This window comes from Callorhinus ursinus, unplaced genomic scaffold (assembly GCF_003265705.2).
Source record: "Callorhinus ursinus isolate GAN/ISIS: 27379988/994484 unplaced genomic scaffold, GSC_fseal_2.0 scaffold572, whole genome shotgun sequence".
In the NCBI taxonomy this organism is placed as follows: Eukaryota; Metazoa; Chordata; class Mammalia; order Carnivora; family Otariidae; genus Callorhinus; species Callorhinus ursinus.
Window position 1 is genome coordinate 7730 of NW_027397627.1, and position 10429 is coordinate 18158.

The window sequence follows — 10429 nt, forward strand, 5'->3', positions numbered from 1 at the left end:
AAGAGAAAATATTGGACTTCACAATGAAAAACTTGCTCTTCAAAGCCTACCATCAAGAGAATGAAAAGACAATCCACTGAATAGTAGAAAAACTTTGTATAGAGACCTATGTCCAGAATATATGAAGAACTCTTATAAATCAATGGTAAAAGACAGACAACCCAATTAAAAAATGGACAAAGAATCTGAATAGGCATTTCTCCAAAGAACTTGTACAAATGACGAATAAGCACATGAAAAAAATGCTTAGCATCATTAGGCATCAGATAAATTCAAATCAAAGCCACAATGAGATACTACTTCATGTCCACTAGAATAGCTATAATAATAATTTAAAAAACCAGACAGGTGTTGGTGTGAATGTGGGCAAATTAGAACCCTCATACATTGCCAGTGGGAAGGTAAAATGGTTATAACCACCTTGGAAAACACTGTGGTAGTTCCTCACAGTGTTTGGACTTAACCGTATAATCCAGCTATTTCACTCCTAGATGTGTACTCAACACAATGAAAGTGTATGTCCACACAAAAATTTGTATGTGACTGTTCATAACAGTATCATTCATAGTAGCCAAAAAGTGGAAACAATCCATATGTCCATCCATTGGTGAATAGATATATAAAATATAGAATATGCATAAAATGGAATATAATTCAACCATAAAAAAGGAATGACATACTGGTACATGCTACAACATAGATGAACCTTGAAAATATTATGGTAAGTTAAAGAAGCCATCACAAAAGACCACACACATAACTGTATGATTCCACTTATATGAAATATCCAGAATAGGCAAATCCATAGAGAGAGAAAGCCAATCAGTGGTTTCCAAGAGCAGTTTCGGTTGGGGGGAAGTGGAGAGTGACTGCAAATGGGTATAGAGTTTTTTGGGCGGGTAATGCAAGTACCTGAAATTACATAATGATGATGATCGCACAACCTTGTTAATATACTAGAAACCATTGAACTGTATACTCCAAATAAATGGTGTGGTATGTAAATTATATCTCAATGTAATAGATATACATATATATACACACATATTTAAATGTTATTAGTATCAAGATTGGGAAATCCTTTGTCACTATTTTACTCCCACTTCTAAAGCAGTACTCTTCTGAGGCTTCTACTCAGTGTCCCATGTATTTTGAGGCATTTTCAGTCTAGTTGGTCAGAGAGCCAACTATTCTAAGCCCTGTACGAACCCTGGTTATTGTTTGACCTAGTGTTTTCTTGTGGCTCTTTGATCAGTGGAGGTTCCCCCATACCCGTAAGGATCAGTACCTGACCAAATCCTTGAGGGGATCCTTCCGCAGATCTTTGGATCTCTCTCTTGGGTGCAGCTCTGTCATCTCTGGCTTTTTGTCTCACGAATTCTAGTTTCCCTGATCTCTCCAAAGAGTCAGTCTTAATATACCTCATTTGTTTTTCTTCTCTCAGAGATCACAGTTTTGTGCTGTCTGATGTCTAATAGATGTTTTTTTTAAATATAAATTTGTCCAGTTTTCTAATTGTTTATGGTTAAAGGACAGCTCTCATGCATTTAATCTTTTATGAATGAAAGCGAAAGTCAAGTACCATAATTGAACATCACACATAAACAACAGAAGAAGGAGATGTGTGAGGTTACAACAGCTATCCAGAACCATGCCTATGTTCTAAAGCTCCCAGAAAATTAATTTCACTTAAAATTAAAAACAGAAAAAGGACCAAATTCAAATCTTATACAAAATTATTGTTAAGAAGAAACACAATAAGGAGCTAGAGAACGTCCTTACAGAAAATGAATTCATGCCAGAAAGATGCCCACAAATGAAATGAAAACTATAACCTACTACTTCAAAATGAGCTAAAAGACATTAAGAAAATGATGCTGGAGATGAAAGAACAAATGAGAAGGAGAAATAGGAAAGCTATGAAATGAGATGATAGGATCGAAGAATGAACTGCGTATTCAAGAAAAAGATCAATTTAGGAGTGAAGAGTAAACTAGAAGGAATACTAAAGTGAATAAACCTAGCACGTATACTTGAAGAGAACTAGAATTAAAAGGAGAGATGTGCAAAAAAAAAAAAAAAAGAAAAAAGAATGGTTAACATAGCAGACCTGATGAGACAGCCATCCTTAGAAAGATCTATCTGCAAGCTTGACCCTTAACTGGCATCTGGGAAAGTTTCCAGCATTTTCTAATAAGAATGGCTCACTCTCCCCAAACTTTGCAGAGATCATGGTTTATGCTAACTACTTGCTTGTTTCTGGGAGCTGGAATTTTTGTACACGTAAGGGAGAAGCCTGTGTGACCAGCATCCAGTATAAACCCTAGGTGCTGAGTCTCTAATGTGCTTCTCTGGTGGACATTTCACACATGTAATCACAACTCATAGCTGGGGAAATTGAGCACACCCTGTGTGACTCCATCAGGAGAGGACTCTTGGAAGCTTGCCCTTTGTTTCCTCCACACTTTGACTTCTATATCTTTTCCCTTTTCTGATTTTGCTTTGTATCCTTTCACTGTTATAAATCATAGCCGTGAGTACAGCTGTGTTGGGAGTCCTGTGTACCCTCCTGGAGAATCACTGGGGACTCATTATATACCTTCCTTATTATTTTCCTCTCTAATATGCTTCTTGGCAGCTTTTAGGAACGTAAAGGAGGTCATTTTGTTTAGTTACAAATCAATTAGAAGTGAATCTACAATAAAACAAATTTTGTAATATATAATTTGTAATTCATAAGTTAAATTAACCCTGAAAAGTTTCAAGAAATGGTGAATGTCTGAATTCTGAAAACCTTACATAGAGAACTATTTTCTACTAGAGATTTCATATGAAACGTAGTTTGGTGGGGTTTTTTTGTTTAAATTAAATTAAATAAATATTTAAATAGGGTCTTTGTTAAGGGGTTGGTCTTTCAGGTAGGATCTGCACCTTGAACTGCCTCTATCTAAATCAGAAAGATTTGTCTTCATTTTTTAAAAAAACTAGGGTAGGAATGATATAGAATCTTAAATTTCGCTGGCAAGTTTTCAGCAATGACATTTTCCTCCCATTATAAAACTTGAGGGGGACAAAAAAGCGTCCTTTGTACTTCTTTTGTCTGAAATATTAATGAAGTATTTTCCCATGTTACTTGTAGAATTTTTATCCAGGTTCACACAGCATGAATTCTAGGCAGGCATTGTTTATGAGGTTCATTTCAAAGCATATAAAATTTGGCTTTTTCCAGAAGGATAAACAATTTAGAATTGCTTGAGTATTTCAGATCAGTGATCATATACAGTTGAATTTCTGAGGATGCTGGCAGATACAACCCTGAGTTCAAAAGGCCATATAATTCCTAATGGAAATAGGCACTGACAGAAGGAAATTTCTTTCGTATTTGGGAAGAAGAGTCCCAACTCCAGAATACATTATCAACCAAGCATAAGGGAAACCCAAAAGCATATTTAGTTCTTGGGGCACCTGGGTGACTCAGTCAGTTAAGCGTCTGCCTTTGGCTCAGCCATGGTCCCAGGGTCCTGGGATCGAGCCCCGAGTTGGGCTCCCTGCTCAGCGGGGAGACTGCTTCTCCCTCTCCTTCTGCTGTTCCCTGCTGCTTGTGCTCTCTTGCTTTCTCTCTCTGTCAAATTAATAAGTAAAATCTTTTAAAAAAAAGCATATTTAGTTCTTATGTTGCTTGATAATTATTGTTCTATAGGAATCATTCTAATTTAATATTGCCCAGTGGTTCATCTTTTATTAAAATCAATGCAGATGTCAGTTTTAAATAAACTCTTTGCTTCTCATGGTGTCTACTTTGAGATCTAGGGGACTTGTTCAATAAGGGAAAAACCTAAAACCAAATAAAAAACTATATGCACAACTTATTAATACTGCTAATTAATAAAGGAACCTGTACTTTTTTCTCTAAAGGTCTAGTTTTGTGAGCTAACTTAAGACAATTTGGTTGTTCTGTTTATTGGGTCCTTTTTGGTATTGTAGATATCCAGTAAAAATATAGGCGAGGGCTCTAAGACTCCTCCCCCAGTGCTCTCTATACTAGGTTGTGTGTTAGTCCAAACCAAATTCTGCCACACATCTACTTCTTAGCAAGCAGACACAAAAGCAGTCCTGTTAACTTTTCTGTAAGCTCCATGAAATTCTGATTTTTATTTATTTTTTTAGTGTTCTGATAGCGCCTTGCTTCAGAGGTTCATTTGAGGCATAGTAGGAGCACTTTTAGTGAGAGTTAGGGGACAAAACTCTCAACTAATTGGTGGAGCAAAGATGCTTTCAGAAACCTAAATCTAAGACCCCATTCTTCAGCATATGGACTGTTTGTTTCCTAGTTCTTGTGAGGATAAAGCCAATTGAACAGTATTTCTGGATAGTCCACAGATCTTAAATGGCATTTATTTATGTTACAGCTCTGCTCTTCATGGGAGATGAGGGACAGCTAACTGAGGTGTTTTTAGAACAGGCTGTGGGATTATGGGTTCTTGATTAGTCTTTCTCTCAGACCAGATGAGCATCCTTGTAGAGTCTGTGTTTGATTAACATACTCATGTGTTAATCACTGCTAGGGTGTAGGTTCAACCTAACTGTCAGGAACAGGGGAAGACTTCTACCTCAACACTTGGGAACTGGCTGGATGTCAGCTCAAGTCCAGGCTATCAACTCTTCCAATTTGGATCTTTGACCATAAAAGTGTGTGAACACCTGTCAGCTACACAGCAACTCACTGCCTAATTGTTTCTTCTTGAAGATAACGTTTTACATTTTATTCTTGTCCCTGGGTGTTTTATGGACATCTCTGGGTTTTAGGACTCAAAGGAAACCAACCCACCCACCCGAGCTGGCTTCCCCATAGGAAGATGGCAGACATTTGTTGAGTGTCTGTGTTCTGCTAGACTCAGCAGGTGGCTGCAAAATGTATGACATAAATAACTCTTGCCTTCAAGGAACTTTGATCTGTTAATGAGGATAACAGAAGAATATGAAATTGTTGTAATACAAAGCCAATTAAGTTAACCGCTATAAGAAGGAGTGAAAGAGCTATACACACCTGCTGTCAATCAGTGTTGGAGTTGCTCCTCTCTAAAAATCATTAACAAGTTATCATGGAAGCTACATCAAACCTGTCAGAGAAATCATGCTGCTAAAGGACAGTTCTTACTAGGCAATATTCCTAACATGCAGGAAGGTTTTTTTTTTTTTTTCAGGGCTTTGGAGCGTTAGTTGGGGGAGTCATCTAGAAGTGAAGGCATCTCTCAGTGAGCACTGGCTCTGATTTTAGGCTCTAGACTCCCGGATGAAGCCTGGTTTCCATAACTGGCTTGGAAACCTGGATTATATTTAAATCTTACCACAGCCATGTGAGAAGTATAGTAGTTTATAATGCAGACATTCATGCTTTTCCTCCAAATAGTTTAGTGACTTGCCATTATTTTTCTTGCCTTTAAAAATAAGCTATAAAATCTGTAAGTGCTGTTGATGGAAACATAAAGGAAAATGAATTACTGTGTTATGCATTGATTAATATACTATTTAACACGAAAGATTGCTAAGGACAGAGTTGGAATTGTGTATACACTTATTAATCATCACAACTCAGTACTCAAGTCTGAAATTTATTGATCTTTAATCTCATTTGGGATAGTTTTAGGGACAGAGAGAGACTGAATTCTTCGAGCTTAAGGAAATAGTTTTTTTTTTTTAAGATTTTATTTATTTATTCATGAGAGACACAGAGAGAGAGAGAGGCAGAGGGAGAAGCAGGCTCCCAAGGAGCAGGGAGCCCGATGCGGGACTCAATCCCAGGACTCTGGGATCATGACCTGAGCCGAAGGCAGACGCTTAACCATCTGAGCCACCCAGGCGCCCAGGAAATAGTTTTTGCTACTTTCTAAGTTTTATACTCCACTAAAATGTTAGCTCCATTAATATGTATTGTTAATTATAGAGTAAATACCATTTGTTGTACATGTCAGAATGTTGATTAAAAGCTGTTAAAGGGTTTATCAAGATGATCTCATGCTAAAGAATAAGGAGGACGTTTTAAAATATCTTGACGTATTTTTCTAGCTAATTGCATAGCTTTTCCTGAAGATACCACCACATGCTCTGCTGATGATAAAAGACTATGTTTGGTTCTATTCCTGGAAATGTAAAAAAGAGATGTTGGTACCATTTACCTCCTTGTGCTTGTTTATGGTGTGAGACAACTATCTTTTTGCATCAGTCTGTTTAATGGCATCAGCATCAGTGGAAAACAGTATCCCAGTGAATACTTGTTTTGCTCCTTTTGTTTTGATTTTCTATCAAAGAACTCATTTTGTCATAACGCTATTGGAATATTTAGTTTTAGTTTTTAAAATTTCTTTATGTACTTACCTCATGGCTAAATTAGTTTTAAAACTTTTTTTATGCACTTATATCATGGCTCATATTTCATTCTTTAACAGGAATTTCAGACAGTTGTCTGGTGAAATGGAATTTATGACAATTAATGGAACAACATTAAGGAATCTTGAAATCCTACAGAATCAGGTCAGGTGAACATAAAGGCTAATTGATTCAAAATGAGTGTGAAAAAAAATTTGAAATAAGGTGGCAGTCTGTTCTTAAGAGTGAAGGTGAGAACAAGAATATTGTGTTTAACTTATCACTCTGCCCATCATCTATCTATTAATTGATAACTGCAGGACCCATTTTTTTGAGAATCAAATATATGAAATGCTTCCCTGGAGGTTACTTTGGGAGCTATAGGGCTGTCCTTCTTAATTACTGAAGTGACATTCCCATCCTGATAATCTCTGTATCAAATATTTGTTTGGAAAGGCATCATCTTTGAAAATTAATAAAGTAGATTTTTTGTCTGTTTGATTATATTTTTTCTACATACCTTTAAGTTTTCACTGAAATGTCTTCAGTCTTATTATCCAGTCTAAAAAAGTTACTGTGATATTCGATTAGATTATAAGATGCATAAATTTCATTTCACAAACTTCCGTCATTATTTGCCCTTTATTGATGAATTAGGAAGATAATGGAGACATTAAATTGATTGCTTTCATTTATTAAACTATCATTTAGAAATAAGATCTTATATAATGTTCATAATATAAAGCCATAGAAATAAAAAGCAATTCAAGATCATTTGAGTAAGTAGTTGAAAAGCTGAACCGTCTGAGTTAAATGGTTTAAAGCTCTGCAGAAATATTTATTACTGTTGTAAATTAAAGTAAATGCTGAATTTCTTCTCCTGACTCCTAGATTTGTATATTACTAACTAGTTTCTCTCATTTAGTTTCTCCCTCTTCCAGGCTATCCTTGTATGCCAGAGTCAACCTTACTTTAATTTCATAACATTTTGATCTTGTCATTACATTATCCGGAGATTGAGAATTTTTCCCACAAATCTTTCTCACCAACTCTGTATGCATTGCCCAATAGGAAATGAGTCGTAGGAAGAAAAGAACATTTCTTGAATAAAGAAGAGCTCGTAGTCAGACTCTGAGGACACAGCTCTGGCCTTCCTAGCTTTCTTTATTCTGCCACTTCTTCCCTGTTCCAGTCCTACTGCTGTGGAGTCAGTTCTGAAAATAAATTCCTAAGGCAAAAATACCCTTCAAAGCTCTTTCATTATCGGGAATCTGGCCATTATAGAAACAGAAGCTAAGAATTCACAGCTTCGGCTTGTCTTTGCACTTGAACTTTGGCCTCTTTTACCATGGAGCAATGGAAAGGGGTAATGAGGAGGGGGCTGGGTATCAGGGAGAGCAACTGAATAACTGTTTCTCTCCCACCCTTCCCTCTCTTGTCTGAGCCTGGTTCTTCAGCAATGCAGGAAATAATTGGAAAATTATTCCCACCCACTTGCCTCTTCCTGGGACCCTTTACTGTACTCAGGCGAGTGGGGCTTGTGTTTTGGAAGAAATGGTGCTGGTTTTGATGTGGACTGCCCTCGTCACTCAGCTCATCCTTGGGAGCCTTCTGTGACCTGTAGCTTCTGTGTGCGCTCTGCCTTAAACTCCGAAGGCCTGGCAGCTTTTGTCATGGCTTTTATAGTTAATTTCTGCCAAGTGGCATCATGTGTTGATTACGAGTCATTTCTTTCTTTCTTTTTTTTTAAAATATACAGTAGGAACATTTATTTTAACACTTCTAAAAGATATTTCTCCATGCCTGATGATTTGATATAAAAGTCAAATCCGTCATACTTTTCCCACCAGTCTTTCCACATCAAGGGCAATCAGAAATTTGTACAACATGAATATTTGCTTCTGAAACAAAAATTACACATTAAGTGATAACAAAAGTACACAAATCAATTTCTCCCATACTTGATCTTATATAAGATAGGGGCCTCAAGGAAGGACCATATCTTAATACACCTTTGCCAGTCATACAACTGAGTACATAGGAGTATTCTGGAAGTACTTGCTTAATGACTTGAAGGAAAAGAAAAAAAGTTTAAAAAAAACTTAGGTGAAAGCAATTTTATATTCCAAATAAGATTTAAACCTATTGACTTTTTGTAATACAGTGAAACCTTGGTTAAAATTAACTATCATCTCTAGTTAATTTTTTTTTTTAGTCGTTCAGCTTCGAAGTAGCAAAGCACAGGTCGATAATTTTTTACTGAGGATTTAATAAAGCAGACTAAAATAAAATCTTTCCAGGGTGAATTCCTAGAGTGCGGTTTAACTTCAGTTCCATCTCCAGTACCTTCTACTTGTTCAGTGTTTTCATGGGAGCAGCAGTCCTTAGAACTCCGAGGCCGTGGAGGATACTGAATTGCCAAAGGAAATTAAATTATCTTCACTGTACTTCCCAAGGCAGAAAAGTCTGTATTTTTAAGATGTGTAGGACAAACATATATTTTAAAAGATTTCTAAATATTCTTAGTTAACCAAAACCACACACAGACTGTCCTTTTTCGGTGCAAATATCAGTACTTTATATTGTGTATGTGTGTTCGTATGTACGTGCAGTCATCACACATTAAATGAATGCCTGTTATGAGCCATACTTTATGATAGGCATCTCTACCATTTAAAATTGGGGTATATGGAATAATTAAGGCACGTGAGCAACTAGTAGTTTTGGTACAAATACAACGTCCACTTAACAAAACTTTTCTTCTGTTTTTTCTTAGACTGACATGAAAACCAAAGGAAGTTTACTTTGGGTCTTAGACCATACTAAAACCTCATTTGGGAGACGGAAATTGAAGAAGTGGGTGACCCAGCCACTCCTTAAACTAAGGTAAAGGGAATTCTTTTTTGTGTGTTTAATCTGAAATCATATAAAGTTGTGAAATTAAATGTGTTAGCCTCCTTAAAACCAAGATGACCATAGTTATAAGAACAGTATTTTAGGGGCACCTGGCTGGCTGAGTCAGAGGAGCAGCGATTTTTGTTCCTAGGGTCATGAGTTCTAGCTCCATGTTGGGTGTAGATTACTAAAAATAAATGAACTTTAAAAAAAAAAAGAGAAGAATTTTAAATTGGAGAAGATTTTATTTTGTATCTGGCAATACACTGTCTAGTGTTGTGAGGATGTTTTCCTTGTCCCCAAGAATGAGTCGGCTTGCAGATTGGAAGACATGGGGTGTGTCCAGGGAAAGTGAGTTATCCGTTTAGTTTGGGTCATCCGCAGCATAAGAGAGTAGGGAGGAGGCGGTTGAAGAGCTGGGGCACTGCCTTTTGTAGAGGGCTTTGAAGACTAGCCTGAGTTGGTAGCCAGGGAAAGTTAATCCAATGATTCTGAGCATGGGAGCGCTAGGATCAGAGCTGGGCTTGTATGTGGGAGGGGACAAAGTGGTGGTGGCCTGGGCAAGTTAGCAAGTTCATGGCGAGGTTCTGAGGGACCCGAGCTAAAGCCGGAACAGTAGGGATCTGAAAGAAGGGTCAGGTGTGAGATGTTTGGGAAAGTAGATGAGTAAACCAGGAGCGCCTTCAGGGAAGGTAGCTGAATCTAGTGCCTAAAATGCAGCTGTTTCCAAGCTTGTCCGCCCCTTGCAGTCCTTGGGAGGCTTCTCAGATACTGATGCCTATGGCTAAACCCCCAGAGAATGTGATTTAATCGGTCTCCAGTGTGGCCTGGGAGTTGGAGTTTTTGAATGCTCCCCAGATGATTCTGATATGCAGATAGATTTGGAGACTCTGACCTGTCACTTAGTAGGAGCCCCATTAACGTTTACTGAATGAATGAAGGCTGTTATTTGTTGCATTTTTACTACGTACCACTCTTTAATACTCAAAAGCATCCTCTGAGGTCGGTTCTTGAGATGAGTAAACAGATTCAGAGCTTCAATAACTTGCTCAATGTTTCATAGCTGATAGAGCCCAGATTTGAAAACAGCATTGACTCCAGAGCTGGCTGGCTGAGTCAGCTGTTCTCACCTTTGAATTGGTAAACTGCCTCCTCACAGGGTTGCCCT

At 37.5% G+C, this 10429-nt stretch overlaps 1 long non-coding RNA gene across 1 annotated transcript in view; it reads left to right on the forward strand.

The window, feature by feature from the left end:
• LOC112813573 (uncharacterized) overlaps positions 1 to 9253 on the forward strand; it is an 11664-nt gene extending 2411 nt beyond the window's left edge. The window contains exons 2-3 of the long non-coding RNA XR_012377389.1: positions 6447 to 6531; positions 9143 to 9253. This is a non-coding gene — a long non-coding RNA (uncharacterized lncRNA). The remainder of the gene's footprint in view (positions 1 to 6446; positions 6532 to 9142) is intronic.
• Positions 9254 to 10429: the final 1176 nt, after the last annotated feature.